Here is a 16,345-nt window from a genome sequence, read left to right as displayed (position 1 = left end):
ACTACGTATGGCATCGCCTTAAGGTTAATATTTCAATTCGATATATTCAATTTATGAGTATTTTTAACTTTTACGTAGCCGTCTGACGTAATGTCAATTCATAGAGAAATGGCGCCAGTGTCGCACAATGTATATCGATTCTGATATATTACATTATCAACATCGGTCTTGATATCAATCATCGTGACCGTGCTCGGAAAATCGGTATAAAATCGTCGGTAGTTACGCCTATCGATCCGATATTGTAAGGTTATCGATTTCACTGTATTAAAGAGGCGCATGGGTCTTCTCACGTCGCACAGTGGGCTAAAAATCGCCTTTCATAGACATAGATACTTGAATTTTCAAGGGTATTTTTTTGGCTAGAAATGGATTTAGCTGATCATTACTATGCTATAAAATGTTGTATGAAGCAATTGCGTGTACAAATGATGGCCAACCTTATGATTCCAGAGATAGCCTCATTTTTTATGTCAGTGCCATACATTTTTTTCATAAAAAAATGATAACTCCTTCATTTGTACACGCAATTGCTTCATACCAAATTTTATAGCATATTAATTATCAGCAGAATCAATTTTTAGCCAAAAAAAAGATCCTTGAAAATTCAAGTCTCTATGTCTATGAAAGGCGATTTTCAGCCCACTGTGCATCGGCACACGGTGCTTTTTGATACTTGAAAAAACTCAGAAAGCAGTAAACCTACGTTTTAAAATGTTTGTGTTTCTATTGCGTTTTACTCTAAATTGACTTATTTCGTGCTACAACATAGAGAGTGCCATGTTTTGGCATTCTTTTAGCTTCTGAATAATAGATAATGTCATTTTGGACTCCATCTGTCATTTTTCATTTGAAAAATCCATCTGTCATATTTTAGTACATTACAAACATTTTGCAGTATCCACGCAACTCTTGATTAAAATTTCACAAGGTTTTTTTTTCATGTAAACACCATTTTTTGCAGAAGCGTAGAGAAAATATTTCACAAACACGGACACAAATCTAAAACTTCATCTAAAACAAGTAAAACCATAATTTTAGTACATATATAGAATTCCGAGTGTGCACTAGCAGTTAACTAACTAACTAAACATCACGCCGATTCCCCGCAAGGGTAGGCAGAGAGGACGGACCTCCAAACAACTCGGTCTTGGCACACACTTCTAGCCTCATTCACATTCATACATCGTCTCATACATTCTATTCTATTATTCTGACTCTTGACATGGCCCAACTCAAGTACCTGATTCACTTGATCGTGCCATGTCTTCCTCGGGCGTCACCGACTATCATTCACTATTGCTTCATATATTCTCCTTACACTCCTTTCTTCGCTCATTCGCTCTACATGCCCAAACCATCTAAGCGTCTCTTTCTTAATGTTTCACATTATGCTTACATCTTTGCGGATCTCCACATTTCTCACACGATCATACATGGTTTTACCACACATTTGACTCAGGGATCTCATTTCTACAGCATTCAGTATTCTTTTTTTTTTTTTTTTTTTTTTTTATTTAATATTTGTATGTTTTTTACAATAAATATACAATTATACATATTATACAGTGTTATCAAGGTAAATAATAATAGCTTTTCCTCACCATAAAGAGACGAGGCTCTTGTGTTTGGTGAGTGAATCCTAGCTCAATTATATGGAATCATGTAAGTAAGTAAATAATATATTTGCAAAACCAAAGGGATAAGTAAGAAATAGGCAAGATTTATCAATAATACAGTTTCAAGATTTGAAGGAAATAATAATAAGAGTAAGATATGGACTTTTATAGTAGTTTTAGGTAATTTTTTAATTTTATTTTAAATTCCTGAATATCTTCAATATTTTTTAGATATAATGGAAGGATGTTAAAATATGTTATACCTAGATAGAGATAGGTATTTTGTGTGTGCTTTGTATTAAGTTTTGGGATTTTGATAGTTTTTTGATATCTTGCTGATGAATTGAATTGTAAGTTATTTAACTGTATTTCTTTATAAATTTGTAGAATTGAATATTTTTTATATATATTGTCTATTGTGGGAACATTGAATATTGAAAAGAGAATCTCAGTAGAAAATTTGGATGGTTTTTTCAATATTACTTTAATTATCAATCTTTGAACTATTTTAAGTGGATTTAATATATTGTTATAAGTTCCTCCCCAGCCAATAATACCATATTGTAATATAGATTGTACAATTGCATAGTACACTCTTTTTAGGTTTTCTAGTCTAAGAATATTTCTAAGTCTTATAAATATATAAATACATTTTCTAATTCTTTTTACAAGTTCACAAATTTGTTTTTTCCATTTAAAATGTTGATCTATATATATATACCAAGATATTTAATTTCAGAAGTTAGACTAAGTATAGAACATTCTTGATTGCAATTAGTTCTGTTACATTTAAGTTGATGTATTATAATTTTTAATTCTGGTATTGATTTAAATTTGTTGATAGAGAATGGGATACATTTTGTTTTTTCTACTTTCATCCTTTCTCTGCCAGATCCATGCCTCACTTCCATACATCAGGGTAGGTACCAGCACTCCATTGTGGACTACTAGCTTCTCTTCTTGAGAATTTCTTTTAGTCATATAAATCTTATTACATGTATAGAATACCGAGTCTGCACTAGCACTTGTTAATAAATTTATGAAAACATATCTACATATAAACGATATCTAAATTGGTTTGGTTATATGCAGGATAGAACACCATTACACCTATTCCTAAAATTTTCAATTTCCAACAAATTGACATAAAATTCAAAGACATGATAAAAATTTCAAACGTCACTTCTCCCATCTTATTTTATCCATACTTCGGCATTACCAAAGCCAACGGGTGCTAATATCTTTATCTAGAACAAGATGTCGATAGTTCGCGTCTAATCGTCAGAGGTTCCGGCCGCAAATTAAGGGAAAGGGGAGAATAAATTACCAAAAAACTGACATAAAACACAAAACCTATGATAAAAATGTTAAACGCCACTTCTTTTGGTATCTCTAATCCGTCTTTCGGCGCTTCCAAAGCCAGCAAGTCCTAATATCTTTATCTGGAACAAGATGTCGATAGGTCCGGTCTAATCGTCGGAGGTCCCTATGACTGGAACAATGCAGCCGATGAGGAGAAACGGGAGAAGATGAACGGCTACCTTTATGGGCTCAAATACCTGGCCGATGTAAACGAAAGGTAATTTATGCGAGGCTCATTCGGAGAGTTAGTTTGTTAGAATCAAATTTAAACACAGATCAAAAACTAATAATACAAAAATACCATACAAGCTGATTTTCTATCGTAAATCTCACAACGATACTGCATCGACCATCGACATTCTCAACGTCACATACAGACAGTATAGCAACATTATCTTTTGGCACAATTCACAAAATAGTATAAACTGCCCCCTTGACCTTTTCATATATATGTAGGTACCTTAAATTTGTTAACAGTAACCGTTTTATGGAGACCATCAAACCTACTTACTTGGGCGTCAGTTTTCTTTGATTGCTATTTTGTGCTTCTTTTCCTTCAACACAAAATCGTAGCAATTCTACATGTTCCGAGAAATGTTTGCAGCATATATTGTTGGTACAAAGTTAAATATTATTAAATTGTTGTGTCATTTTCATTTGAAATAGGATTGTATAAACCTCTTGGTTCTGAACTTTTCGTTAAATATTATACGCTTTCATCATAGTCAATTCCATAAGATTAAGGACGGGTTGTTTCGGAGAATTTGAACAATTCATCAAATTTCATCGTTCATTTTCGGGCTCTGTGAAAGACTTATTCAAGTTCTGTTTTTATATCATTGTAGGCTAGTTGCTTGACAAAACTGAAATAAAAACAGAACTTGAAAAAATCTTTCACAGAACTTGAAAATGAACGTTGAAATTTGATGAATTGTTCAGATTATCCGAAACAACCCGTCCTAAACCTTTAAGGCGATGCCATACGTAGTAATGCAAAATCATGTGTTTTTGGTTTGAAAATTTGGTCGCCTAGAAATGTTTCAGATGCTTTAATTAGATACTGCGAGTAGAATACATCTTGGCCTTTGAAAGAATCGAGTATTTTTTAGATAAGTCTTTTTATAAGCCCAGAAAAAAATAATGTAATGGCCTATGAAAACTGCTTTAAAGTTCAAAATCTCCTACTTACGAACCCATTTTCGGTTATGATTTTATTGTATAATGTGGCAAATTTATGCCTGAACATCCACAAAATAAAATAAAAGGCACTTTTGGCCATGTTTTTTTCTTGATAAATCAAAACAGGCCGATGGTGTTAAGCGGGAATTTAAACCTTATCGCCATCTACGTAAGGGTTGTTATTGATAGCGGCTCAATTTAAAATATTACACGATGTAGTACATCCCCTTAATCCGTAAGAGTAACACTATAATCCGAAAAAGTAAATCTATAATCTGTAAGAGTAACCTATAATCCATAAGAGTAAACCTAAAATCCGTTAAAGTAAACATTTAATCCGTAAGAGTAAATCTTAATTTATAATCATTTACGTTAAGCAATTGAGCGTGTTATTTTTTCATTTTATTTTATTTTTTACACATACACAGACTATTATACTGTTTTAAATGCAATTGGTAAGGTATTATACTTATTTTTATTTTTAAACACAAGTTTTCTCTATACCATCCATATTAAGATATCAAAAGCATTGTTAATCGATTACAAAACAATTCCAAGTGTTTTATTGGAGCCGAAGTTTTATTGATTAAAAGAGTTTGTATGAAAACCACTGAAATACATTTCCACACGGAGAAAAATGAATATTACTAATCGCGAATATACTGTCACGATGTTGGAACACGTGTTAATACATTCGCACCTGACCAAAAGTTTATCAGGAAACCTGCATTCGTTAAAGTTAAAGATTACCAATAATTTGAAGAGATTCTTAATAAATTAGCAATAATAATTTTTCTCCGTACAATGTAGGTACTTGAACGAACCGAAGTGTCCATTTATTTTTAATTGCGAATCACAGTGAAATAGTTTGTCCATTTATTCGAATTACGTGCCTACTAAATGGAAAATTAAATTGGAATAACAACACTATTCTTTTATAGTTCTAGGCAATACAAATCAAGAGTGAAGGCTCAAAACGTTGGAAAACTAAATGATGTAGGTAAAACTTTATTTAAAATTTACGATTCTTCTGATTTGCACAACAAAATAAGGCAATGGAAAACAAATGTTTATATTCCTTACTTTGTATTATTTCATATTGCATACAAAATAATCTCATTCTTATGAGCCAATTCCACACCCCTGCATCAACAATTCTTTCAATCGCTCTTTTCGGCGAAGATTTATAGGTTTTTGCAATTTAGTTTCTTCCGAGATCCTCCCATTTGCTTGTGGGTTTGTTTGTTTGTTTAAAGCTGATTAATGAAAGAATGATGTTGACTTTAAGAACACCCTTTAACAGTCAACCGCTGAGGGCACACGGGGGTCTGGGACTCAGACTGACAGGGGTACCGAACCTTGGAATTAATGAATTTACTACTATTTTATTGAATGGTGCATTGTTTTAAAAGGTGACCGGATAAATCATCACAAAGATAATTCATCACATCTTTAAAAAGTTATATAAAGTAATGGAAAGTGATGAAACCAAAACTTTATTAACTGGGTTATGTAGGTCATGTTAGGTTAGGTTAGGTTTAAAAAAAATTTTCATCGTTTCTAATGACTTTATATCACTTTTTAAAAGTGTGTTGAATTGTCACTGTGTTGAGTTATCATGGAACCGTTTTAAAATACCACAGAAATTCTATTTATTTATGAAATGCTTGGCATTTAATTAAGACATTTACAGAAGATTAATACACTAAATCACCATACTAGGCGGCTGACCACATGAAAAAGCAAGTATTTTATATTGGTTAAGGTTACTAAAAATAAACTTACTCAAGTTCACAATACAGTGTTCACAGTACTTCACAGTACAGTGCATTTGTTAGGTACATAGCTTGATACATAAATTATTATTTTATTTACATATTGTACGTTTTTTTTGCCTATGTAATATGAACTATGATTGTCAATTTAACAAATAATAATCAATGTAATTTTAATATTAAATTGAATATTAGAAGTGTCCCGTGGTCCTGACCCACACGGCGTAGTCTTGACTTAATTCGACTTGTCACTTTATTTTCTTATATTATATCTGCCTTATGTCTTTGTTTCATGTACCTTTGTCTACTCCTGTATTTTTCATTTCACTGTATTCGTGTTATAATTTTGTAATTTGGACGATGTCCGTTAATAAATAAACAAATAAATAAATTGATGGACAGTCAAAGTTTTCAATGAACTTGTAAAATAATTTCTTTGTTTGTAATAAATTAATAACAATTACTACGGAAACATGCGCATTCTCCAAATGCTCTGGACAGATATAAAGCAACTAATGGTGAAATAAAATATCTTGAGCTCTGGTGCTGCGTATTCAGTACAAAGGGTACACTTTAAAAAAAAAATCATTTTTAAGTTGGATGAAAATGAATAGTTTACATTTATTATATATGTAAATCATTTTATTAATAGATTTTATTATGGACACACGGACCTAAGTAAAATATTATGAAAAAACACCAAACAAACGTGTGATACGCCCATTACTGCCGACAGACCACCGGCTTCTAACCAATTAACCATTATAATCCAGGGAAAGATTAATAGAAGATTGAGGAAGACACCGCACTTAATGATAATATTGCAGATGAGTTGTTCAGGACTGCTGGCTTTGGAGTGAGGACTTAAATATGGTGCCATAAAAAATAAACTTTGAACGTCATATATCACGATGTTTTTTTGAACCTACACATAAATTTAACCAACAGATTTGTAGTTATTTGAAGAATATTGAGGATGGAACTACCATAAGTTTTAAAGATCCCCGAAGACTACGTTGGTCACATGGGAAAAAAGCAAGATAATGACACACCAAAAAGCATGACCAATTGGATCCAATGGAAATAACCAAGAAGCAGGCCGTCGTAAAAGTGGACTGACTGCGTTGAAGAGGATTGAAGCAAAATAAGCAGGCCTGATAATTGAAGAAGAAAGATGGAGGGTTCGGAAATGTAAACAACTTTTGCGGAGGAAGTAAAACCGTAAGACGTAGCACCATGATTAAAATGACTATGACTATGGGAATGCAGTATACCAAGCCAATTACACTATCCAATCCGCTCACATCATTTATAATGTGGCTTTACGAAATGCTATGGTTCTCGCCATTTTAGAGACAAGCAAAAAATCGCACAAATATTACCAATAAAATGTGCTTTTTGTTTGTTTATTTATAATTTTAAATAATTTTCAATCAAAAGGTTGTCGACTCCTATCTTGGAGCGCCTCGGGCCGCGCTTGTCCGAAGCGCCTCGCGGTGGCGCCGCGACCAGATATCATCTCACGCTGACTCTCTCTCCCTCACTCACCTTCTTCTAAGCATACTGCCGTTTCGCCACTCGCGTAAAAAATACGTCGGTTCTTCATGCGGCTAGTATACGTACCTACGCGTGGTCGTCGCTCTGTTTCTTTCATTCGGACTGTGTATTGGTTTCTCTATTGTTTATTGGATGCTGATATTATACACATATTTACATGCAAAGATATTTAGACATTTCAGTGTATGGGAGATCGACCCTTATCACAGAATTGTTGGAGAAAACTCATTTTGGAACTCCAAATGAAACTATGTATATCCATAAGAAGGTACTTCAATCGAGCGGTACAGGGGCAAAGGCAACACTTTCCAACAACCAACTTTGAAAAACTCACCTTTATTTATTATATATTATTTCAAAATTTCCAAAATAAATATTGAATGTTCTTTCAAAGAGTCCTTATTTTAATATGTCTAATTATTTTTCGCATCAACGGACATGAGTTTCTTTAGAAAGCACTTTGAAATATTTTATGGAATGGCACTTTTGCTGTTGTACACTTAATCTAAAAAAATGTCTAATTTCGGAACCTTTCGGAACTTTGAAATATTTTCCTAGCATCAAAATATGAAACGAAATGCTCGATGGCCCATTTAATAATTAAGCTATTTAATACTCATTTATTTGATTATAATATGAAAGCACAGCTGAAATACGCCGATTGCTTTTTGCAGGTTTAAATAAACATTACATTATTTTATTTGCTATTAAACTATTAATTATGCGAAAATAATGACGTATTTTGCTAAATTTATCAATACCAAAAAATTTAAATACTTAATTTACAGATGATGATAATAATAATAATAAGTGTTTATTCCGGTGTGTGGGGAGGTTTGTGCGGTCCCACACATTCCATATAGAGATACAAAAAATATTATCAAAAACAAAAAATAGTACAAAAATAACAACAACAACAAAAAACAGATGAATTTGTATAAAACAGAATACAATGATAAAAAATATAGAAAGAATGAAGATGAACAATTAATTCAAAAGTTTTAGTTTTAAAGGTGATCTCAGTTGAGAACCCTGCAGAACTCCAGAACAATTTAAATTCTCGGTTACGGGCGATATAAAGCCGGGAACCACCAAAGTAATGCAGAAATTTTAAAATCTAATAAACTTATATACTCATTTGGTCATTTATTAATTTAAAAGTTTTTTTTGTTATTTGTTTTTGGGGTGTTATGCCGTGTTGCGTTACCTTCTTTAGCCAACGTTTCGGACAGCATTGCAGTGTCCATCATCAGGGCAAATGTGTTATTTGTTTTTTTTTTCATATTTAATTTAATAGTTCATATTTTTAAAGGTGGTATCAGTTGAGAACCCTGCGGAACTCCAGAACAATTGAGATTCTCGGGTACGGGCGATATCAGGCCGAGGACCACCAGAGAGCTGGCGGTGCCGTCTGGTACCGCCGGCAACACACATCCACATTGCATTTCTGCTGTAATTTATTTGTATCGGGTTTATTTAAATATTTATCGACAAGCACAGAGGCACGACCCTGGAAGATTTACATTCGTTGATAAATGTTGGTACACGTATAATAGGTACGGACAGGACTTGCGAGGGCGGATTATGTTCCTAACCATTCGTTATATTTATTTGATTATTGTTGGGTTTTTGCGAGGCCTATTGAGTTTCTGTAAAAGGATCTCGCATTCCTTGGTAAGTACGATTTTTCATTTTCCGTCATTCATTGAAGGGATTAGCAAGCTTCAATCTATCTTCTAAATATCATATCCCTCCTTACTGTCAAAACTCTAGTTTCTCTAAAGCAATAAAAGGCAGTATATTGCGTGTTCAATAAAAAATATAGTCTGTTAAGGGCATAGGTAACAAATTAGTTATTTGTCTAGTATTTTCGATGTATCATCTGCCATCACCAAAGACACCAATAAAGACCGGTTGTTTCGGAGAATTTGATCAATCCTTCAATTTCAAAGTTAATTTTTAAGTTCTTTGGAAGATTTTTTCAAGTTCTGTTATTATTTCAGTTTTTTCAAGTAACTAGCCTATAGTGATATAATAACGGAACTTGAATAGGACCGTCACAAAACCTGAAAACGAACGTTGAAATTTGATGAATTGTTCAAAATCTCCGAAACAATCCGTCCTAAGGATAAGTTGTATCAGAGAATTTGAACAATCCTTCAAATTTAAAAGTAAATTTTCAAGTTCTGTGAAAGTTCTTTTCAGGTACTGTTATTATTTTAGTCACGTCAATTAATTTGTCTTTAATGATACAATAGCAGAACTTGAAAAGAACTTTCACAGAATTTGAAAATTTACTTTGAAATTTTAAAAATTATTCAAATTCTCTGATACAACCCATCCTAGGACAAGGTCTATTCTGTGTCAGGTAGCAATAATCTTTTCAATCTTCAAAATTTTCATTAAATAATCGAGGGTCTATAAACAGGAATAGGATAAATTACACAATCCATTTAGCGGAATAAAAAAATCAACAATTACATTAAAATGTAATAAATCTGCCAGCTATGCGTTTTGATAAATGGCTAAATCATTGTTACATGAAATATTAAATCTAAAGGAAAAGTTATAATTGCCAAATGAAAAGAAATTTTAACGATATTATGAAGTTGTGCAGAATATTATAACGTCTGGGTGGTCAATATAATCAAACAATAAACACGCAAATGTGTCACACAGCAAAAAAAAAGATAAAAATAACCCGCCATTATTCGTACATTTACCCTGGTCCACAGCGCAAATAGCTCATCTCATCTTTTGTGGTTGGCGCTACAATGGAGGACATTGTCTCGAGGAGACATTATCAGCGGCGGCTAGCAAGAGTAGCATGTGATGAAGAGGCTGAAAGGGGGAGGGAGAAGAAGAAGATCGAGATAACGGGATACTATATCTGTACGCCATCCATGCGATGCTGGGAAAAATACCTGTTATTTTATTTTATAAGATATTTTTAAAGTTTTTATAGAGATAGCAAAAGATGTTAGGATACTTGCGTAATAGACAAACCAATTTAAATAGATACCTACTTGTAATGTTCCCTTCTATTTGCGCACCGCAGAAGAGTCCCAATTTCTCCCAACCGTCTGGAGCCAGACAAACTATAGTATTCGGAATTGGGTTATGTTAAGATCATAGACTATGGAAGAGCTAGTAGTGAGACAGGAGGTGGTGGAGAGGGGAAGGAAATTGGAGTAGAGGAAGTTTGGGAAGTACCTAGATATTCAGAACTAGTCACAAAAGAATAAAGCCAATTCAAGCAATGTTTTGATCTTTCACCATCATTTAACCAAAGGGAACGTGCCGCAAATATATTACAAATCATTTTACATTAGTATTTTTTTTGTAAAATAACACAAATTTACTTGCGTTTGCCTGCGATCTCCGGATTCATAGCCTAGGGACGTAACCACTCAACCACGGAGGCTGCTACTTTCTTTCTTCAAAGAATAATTTCAAATCTGCACGTTGGTAGACTGTTATATGTGATAACTAATATCTTACAACTTCTTACTTCCAATGATGATACAATTTTTGAAGAGCTTAATTTATGATGCAATTTCACTTCCGAAGATCCGCTGATTTTCACATCGAAATAATCTTTCTCTACCATCAATCTCCAAGTTGCCTGGTACTATGATAGATTATTAACATTTTCTTCTTATCGCCTCCAATAATACTTATTTATTTTTGAAAGCAGTAAAATAAAATTCATCAAGCAATGTTCTCACCATGCGTTGTGTATGGGATACAAAAATATAATATTTGAATGGCTATCTACACCATAAGCACCGGTGGGTGGCAATGGCAGGTTATGAAGAAAATTAGGCGGGTAGGGAAACACATATTTTTATTATATATATATATATTTTTTTAAATATTAATTTTTTATATAGATACATTTTAATTTTATTTCTTCAGTGCATTGTTTATTACAGTCGTTTTTCGTTTACGTTTCGTTTTAGACCACCAAACTAGGCACATGCCCGTGTTGTGATAGTTGGGTTGGGTTAGGTTAGGCTAGAATAGGTTAGGTTAGGTTAGATTGTCTTACTAAAGGTTCTTTGAACAGATTCAACTATGTTTTGGTAGATTCCTACTAGATTAACCACATTGAAGAATCATAATATATTCCAGTGTGCTAAGAACCAGAGTTACATAATTATACTAATTTTTTAATAGTTTCGTAATTCTAGTTAGGTGCTATTTATTTGCTGTATTCACTACTTCTTGGGTGTGTCAACGGAACGTAAGATTAGAATCTAAGGTGATTCCCAGTTCTCTGCTTGACAATTATTCGTCTCAAGTACGAACCTACGAAATATGAAGGAAGATCCCATAGGTGCTGATATTCATAACGCACCTATGTGATTTCTGATGTATCTTCCTAATATGTCCTAACTTGGGCCAGGACCTTCAATTTTAATTATTTTCATCTTTTTAGATCATCGTTTCACCTCTGCTTCGACTGCCTGGCCTTTTTCTTAATGATTTCCAATTAATATGAAAATCCTTACGACACCTACGAACATCGGCGGTTCTTGGCTCATCTAATCTTATTGGGAGTTTAATCGGAGATTAAAAAGGGAGAAGTTTTTTTAACAAATGTCATAGGTGTCGCACTAAGGCAGCTAGTAGATCAAAGATGGCAGATCTTGCTACGTACAGTAGTGCTATGGGTAACTTGCTACGTGCAGCCTACAATACTTACCAGACATTTTAGGTTATAATAATAAATGTGGAATCACAAACTTTATCCTGTACTGGAAGCGCCAATTCTTGAGGGTTAGATACCCACAAGAATTTTTGTGATCCCAGGGTTCTCAGGGGGTTGGGTACGAAACCAGAAATGTGTCAGGTTACAATGTGTACTTTAGAGTCAAGGAAAGAAGATTTAGAGTAACATGAATGTATATTATTTCGAATACAATATAAGTCTACACACTCTACCGTATGAGTTATAGAGAAAACAACATAATAACAGTTAGATATAAGCTTACCCCCAAGGTTCCGACCACATTTTATCTATCTAGCTAACTAAGAAACATCCTACTCGAGCTGGAGCAGCACCTCCTCAGGCTGAGCTCCTAGGGGCTCCAGCCGGAGCAAGAGGAAGAGTCAATTCCGCCTCCTGGCGACTGTCCGTGGCAGGAAACTGTGTAATCTGGCGACTGAGGAAGAGGTATCAGGTGCCCGCGGTCGCATCCGTGTATCCTGGCGAGGATTCCCTTTATATAAGGAAAAATAGGCCTCCCCACGGCCCTGGTGAAAATGCGGTCGGCGTAGTGCCAAACCGCGAGAAAGAATACTATCCTTATGTTTCCGGGAACCGGGCACAATATTTTAAGCCACTGGCTTCTTCATCCCATAAAGGATGGGTCGGATTCAAGGCAGATCACACCCGATAACACGTCTGACTCCGTTTGCGATTCATGATCCCGCGTGGTTACAATACTCGAACGAGCCACGGAACTAATTCCACTATGGAACTTCGTATTTACACCATTTATACGATTTTATTATGCAATCTCCGCGTATAAAATTAGACTTCGCCTCTCCGATTAAAGGGAAACCATTCCCAAACAATTTCACTCCAGAAAACTGTGACTGTCGTCTGCCGAGAAATCAGGCCCCCCATCTGATTTCTCCGCAGGCAAGGAAGTGAGTTCTCCCGGAACTCACCCAGATGTCGCCCTAAAAACAATAGACAAAAACTAGAAGTTGCACTCAACAATACTAGGCCAGTTCCTACTTTATAAACATTGAGGCGGGTGGAGATGTAATGATGCAGTACTACATGGAAAAAGTATTAATAATTATATAAAAAAAAATATGAACTAGAACCGCATCATAACAATCTGCCGATCTGGAGCAAATAGTATTGTTTTATGAACCTAAGAAATATGAAGGAAGGTCCCATAGGTGCTGTTATTCATAACGCACCTATTTGATTTTGGATTCATTTCTGACTCGTTCTTGGAAAGTACGTGTATCATTCGTACGGGTAGATTTTTAAAACAGAATTTGATTGAAGCGCTTTTTGTTTAGGGAAAACCGCCACTGCCTACAAGCGAATTTTGTTCAACAAACAACAATTAAAATCACGGCAAAATGTCTAAAATATTTTTGCACTAACTTAAAGATACAACACACTAACTTACTAATCAAATACATTCCTCAATTTTTTAAACCTACCTACAGTACATTCGATTTGAACCTATGACCATCCGACTAAAATCTAATATTCCCATAAAACATAGTTAAAGTTAGTTTAGTAACCTTGTCAAAATTACATTGCGGCGTCAAAATCCCATGACAAATCACCAAAAAATACATTTATGACTTTGAAATATTTTCATAAAACTATTCAGCCAGGAGATTTGTCACCGTTTTTATAGCACCCGACGCAAAGTTCCTGAATAGTTTCTTTAATCTAGAGAAGTCATCATGAAAATTTCCTGCCGACAATGCGTTTTACTTTACAAACGTTTTTTTCTCACGGTAGATGGACAATTATTATAAAAACAACATATAGCGGAAATGACAGATTTCTTAAGAGTACAATTATTTTATATTTGTACTATAAGAATAATAATAATGCATTGTGCATATTGTTTTGTATTATTCGACGAAACGGTGGGTGAAATCATCATCAAATTGATAATAGTTTGACTAGTCTATAGTTAGTAATAACATAGATCCTCGTAGAAATGTATTATATATTTGTACAGCGCCCTTGAGGTGATTTTGCACAAAAACGTTGAACTAAAAAATCATCCAAATATTTTTTTTTTTCCGACATTATGTCCGGGTTAAATCTTCCCATAGGAAAAACTAATCCCTTCCACACACTTTTCCACAAATGATCATCTAGTCAATCCACAATCTATAAGTATAATAAATACAAAACAATACAAGAACAACACGTTAACTCACCATAGATCAAATGGGAAAATAATTCACCGACTCCAGATATTTTCATATCAGAGGGTTCGGCTCGGTAGAACTCCTAACAGGGCCTATAAATCCTACTGATCCCTCAACATAAATATTTAAAAAATCTTTCTTTATCCTACATGTATTTAAAATGACTGATTTTTGCGTTTTTATATATAAATTTTTTGATAGATCTAATACGCCTAAATTTTGAATGAGAGAGCTAGGTATAATGCCAGTAGCCGAAATAACAAATTGTAATATTTTTATAGTCTGAGAATGCCAAATTCTTTTATTCTTATTTTTTCATTAACAGATTTTTGAATATTACAGGAATTTGGAATTGCGACATCAATGATATTAGTTATTTCTTTTAATTTTGTCATGTAAAACTATATCGGGTCTATTATGACTAATTTGGTTAACTAAAAACGACGTTCGGTCTGTTAGTATAGTTTTATCATAATATATTTTATTAAAATCGTTTTTTAAAAATGAATTTGGTTCGTATTCATAATATGGTATTATATTACGGCAGTCAATCAAGTTATGTTTAATTACCAAATTTGGTGAATTATTTTTGAAACTTGATTAAATGTATACTCGGACATTATTATTATTATTATTTAACAATATTGTAATAAGATTTGTAAGTATTACCCTTGAGAACTGTTATTACTATTTCTAAGACAAAATTAATTGAAGACGCATTAATTTATTTAATTATGATGAAAATTTTTTATGCCATTGAATGATTAATAAAAATACCTGTACCTAAGTAGGTACCATTATTTATTTTTTTATATAGTCGATATAAGTAAAACAGTTGTGATGTGGTTATTAAAATGAAAGCACTTTTAGGTACCTATAGGCAAACCGTTGTAAAGAAGAAAACCTACCAATGATTTGTGCACACCTATAATACCGAAAGTTTCAAAAAATAAATTTCGAACTAGTTTTGAACACCCGTCAACAGTACCCTCTTACCCCGCAAATAAACGAAAATGCTGGGTGCATAGGTACATAGTTTATCAATACCGTTTAAATTTAAGCTCGCGATTCAAGTCGACAATGTTATTTTTAAGATTTTAGTTTGATTCTGAAGCTTCATAATAACAACATTTTATTATCCTTCCACTGCACTACTACACAGTACAGCTAGAAAATAAAAATTGTTGAATTTATTTTTTAATTATCAAATAATTTCAAATAAATTATTTAAATAAAATATCAGAAAATGTATTATTCTATTTGTTTGTTTGAATTCGAGGTACCAAATTTACCAAATTGTTACTCGGAGGAATTCAAAATTTCATAAAATTGTACTCGCCTAAGTGTGTTTGAATTTGATATATCTTTAAAATTTACTTAAATGATAATCAAGAGGAGGATTGGTGAAAATAAGATATAGGAAGCAGCTACAATTAGAAGAAGATACCAATGTATTACACGGCTCAGCACCACTATTCGTATTTAGGTGTGAGATGGTACAATATATTATTATCCAAAAATTAAATTAGTGTAACCGAAACTGTGAATTATGAACAATTCAAAAAGTTAATTAATTCCCTAAAATTGGATACTGATATATTGTACCCCTAATTTTCTTAAACTTACTCAATTTGTTAAAAAATATAAATATTAATTTAATTGTCTTTAAAAAACTATTTTTCTAATTTGTTTACCTGATATGTTGTACCCTTAATTTCCTCACGCTTACTTAATCTGTAAGAAGATATATTATTTTAACTATCTTTAAAAACACACTTTTCTAATTTGTGTACATATGTTAATATTATGTTTGTATTTATATCAAAAGTTTTTGATTATTGTTTAAAAAATCATTAGAACTAAAGAAATACTCCTCCCATAAACACGAGCTCCTGGAGCTCAACTTATGGAGTAGTAGAGTAAAAAACG

The sequence above is a fragment of the Hesperophylax consimilis genome, chromosome 22 (assembly GCF_061612785.1).
Source record: "Hesperophylax consimilis isolate HC1 chromosome 22, BYU_Hcon_1.0, whole genome shotgun sequence".
Taxonomy (NCBI): domain Eukaryota; kingdom Metazoa; phylum Arthropoda; class Insecta; order Trichoptera; family Limnephilidae; genus Hesperophylax; species Hesperophylax consimilis.
The sequence above is the reverse complement of the archived record's forward strand: the minus strand, read 5'-3'. Positions refer to the sequence as shown.